Source organism: Chaetura pelagica, unplaced genomic scaffold (genome assembly GCF_000747805.2).
Source record: "Chaetura pelagica isolate M959 unplaced genomic scaffold, ChaPel_1.0 scaffold456, whole genome shotgun sequence".
NCBI classification, from domain to species: domain Eukaryota; kingdom Metazoa; phylum Chordata; class Aves; order Apodiformes; family Apodidae; genus Chaetura; species Chaetura pelagica.
Genome location: NW_009953574.1, coordinates 323,143 through 326,519, shown reverse-complemented (window position 1 = coordinate 326,519; position 3,377 = coordinate 323,143).

The window sequence follows — 3,377 nt, the reverse complement described above, 5'->3', positions numbered from 1 at the left end:
GGAATGCCAGATCTACACTTCATTTACATATGTTGAAACTGGAAGGCAAAGACTTCTCTCTCATGTAGCAGACTGGCTGATTGCACACAAGCTGAGTTCATCTGAGTAACTGAATAGCTTCTGCAGGGAAGGAAGATAAATTTGTAAAGGCTCTGAGGAAGGCATGAGTGCTTGATGGGTTAGAGATTATTTATTTTAAAACAGACATCACCTGTTACTATGGGGCATAGGAGTTTCCAAAGCAAAAAAAGAATTAAGGAACAAATTATGCAAATTACTCCCAGTGAATTGCATTATTCAACACAACTCAGCTACTCACAAAGCTGACAGCAGACAGACCTGGTCAGCCCAGGCATGAGGTCTCTACCCCTGAAGCTGCGGGAGAACAAAGCTGGTGACACATAGCTAAGCTATCCCAGCTCTACTTAGCACAGTGCAATGGCACAGAGACACATGCACAGCACATGCACCCAGACATATAAATACTCAGTGGAGCAAACTCCCTTATCTAGAATCAGGTATTCGTAGTGAAATGAATAGTGACAGGACCAGAACTAATGAAAGCCTAAGTAGATACTTTGTCCTATAAAAGCTGACACAGTTGGCCAGGGTCTAAAAATCATGAGAGGAAATTAATTCAAATGTAAGGCTGTTAATACAAAACAGAAACATTATTCCTGGATGGCCAAGTACAAGGAACAAGCAGCAAAAGCCCCTTCATTATATCAATCAGTGCAATGTGTTTTAAAACACCTTTTAAAAATGAAGCAAATGCCTGGATTATGTCATGTTAGACAGCAACGTACTAAAATACAGTAATAGATTTAATAATGCATAATTCCCATCTATTGGTACTGTAGTATGATGCCAAAATGATAATGTTAAAAAAAGAGAGACTTCTAGTAAATTACGAGAACTTGGAACTTAAAAAGTACTGGCAAATCAGCACCCAGGGTGGATTAAAGTCCAGATGAATGTATTACACTGATTACACTCCCTGCTCAGGCTCCTTATTTGCTGTTCTGATCTCTGGGTTTCTTAGTGTAAGTCACTGCAGCTCACATCTCATACAGCCAAGGAGTGGCTCATTGGCAGGTGAGCAGAGGAGAGTGCCATCTACAAATTGTTTTGCAGACCTGAGCTTACAGAGAAGTTTAATTAAATGCAAGCTTAAAGAGATAAATGGCTGGAGAAACAACACACGATCCCCAGATACCACCCCTTGTGGTGACTTTCAGGGGCAGAATGAGCCCTGGCTCAGTGGCTGAGTGCCAGCCAAGCCTGTCCAGCTGCTCTTGTGCAAACCAGGAGCCATCCAGGGAAAATCCCATTGCTTCTGCTTCAGGCAGCAAGAGGGAAAAACAGGATGAGCACCCAGCATAAGAAATAGCCAGAGAAAGCCTCTGACCCCTAAATTATGAACTTCCAGAGTTTTTCCAGCAGAAATGCAAGTCTTCCTTATGTCTTTCACTATTACAGCACCTGGACCAAAAGGCAGCAAGAGGCATCTGAGCTCAAAAGGAACACCCAGGCAACCAGCCTCTGCTGGCCACCACCCACCCGTGCAATCACTAACACAAAACAACCAAAACAAACAAGTCATTATAGCCACCACCGTCTTGCATTTACATCTCACTTTTCATCTGTGTCAGCTCCTGGGAGGGCAAACAAGACCAAAAGCAAGGGATGTAAAGCAGCTTCCCCCCTTGAGATTCCTGTTCAACCAAACCCCACATGTCCTCTGGCTCTGCAAGCCCTGAGCTCCCAGCGTGGGGTCAGCACAGGGCCCTGGACTGGCCTTGCCTGCACAGGCTGAGGATCTCCTGCTATGTGCACCGCATGACTCACATATTCTAAAAGTATTTAACACACTCAGTGCAACCCCTGGGCCCACTGCTTCTGAGGTTGTAGCCCACAGGGCAAGGGAAGGCAGAGACACAGCGTGTGTACATCACAACAGGTACCTTTCCTCCCTTGGGTTCAACAGAGATACACCAGGTACCTATTATGATTTTTATTCCCATCTAATTGACTTTGCATTACCAGAGTTTTTTCCTATTAAAAGCTCAACAGACAATCCTGGATGTAAAAGGCTGCCTCGTCAGTAAGGTAATAAATGGCTGCTAGTTAAATGTGCGTAACTCTCTAGCAGATTGTCATCAGACCCTGTAAGCCTATTACATGGATTGGCCAGATCACTAAGGGGATATGCAGCCTTCCACCTCTAAGCTGCTTTTCTCAATTCAGGTTAGGAATGAATGAAAGTCACTGTCTGATGGCTTTCCAGATTTTATGGAAAACTGCCACAGCCAAAATGTCCTCTTTAACAGAGTGATTCAAAGCAGACACTTGCCACAACCCTCTCCATCAAGTGCCCTGCAGCTTGCACCTACACTTCTCAGCCTCTAATTGAAACAGGGTGGAAAGCCCCATGTCAGGTCTTTTTTCATGTCATGAATGCCTGTTCTGGAACAGGAGCTACCATGGCAGCCTCCCAGGCTGCACAGAAAGACACAGCAGCTCTCCCTGTGGCACAGGGAGGGAGCAGCCATCATCATTGCCGTGCCCTTGGCTCCCTCACCACCCACCCCCTGTCCCTGCAGCCACACCAGTCCCATGTGTCCATGCTGCACCCAAACCCCTGGGCAGGCCAAAGCCTTGGCAGGAGCTACGAAAGACCCGGAGCAGGTAACACAAGTGTTGCCCAAGCACTTGTTTAGAGCAAGTCAAGCTGTTGCCATGTTGTTCCTTATTTCAGTTTGTGCAGGATGCTGCTGCCAAAGCACAGCAGGGAACAAGGTGTGATAGGCGGTTGGCTCCCCCACACCAACAAGTGTCACCTCTCCATGGGTGTATAACCAGCCCCTGCCTCTCTCTCCAGCTCATGCTGCACAAGTGCAGGTCCCATCCCTCTTGGTTCCACCCATCCTGTTCATAAAAGCCCACATTTGCTGTCTAGTATAACAACATCATCACCTGGATGGTGCTGAAGAAAACGGTTACATACCAAGATAATTCTATTCAAAGTCTAGAGGGCAAAGTTGTCACAGATGAAATATCATTGTCTATTAGCTGTTGGCAAATGCAGTAGGTAATGGCAGCCACTCAACTTAATGGCTTACATTCCAGCTCCTTCAAATGAGCCCATCACCACTGTATGTAATCACAGTATATATTTAAAAGTATAATTTCCATCCAGAAAGACCTTAGTTGGAGCAGTATGACTCATTCAGCTCCCTGTGCATCAAAAGCATGTCATGAAGACTGGGAATTTGTGAGCCAGTTACAATCTGTGTACAAATTAGGCCGTGGACATGATTTTTCAAACTGGTGGATGGCAAACTCCTTCTGACAGAAATGGCAGTTTGGAGTCTGCT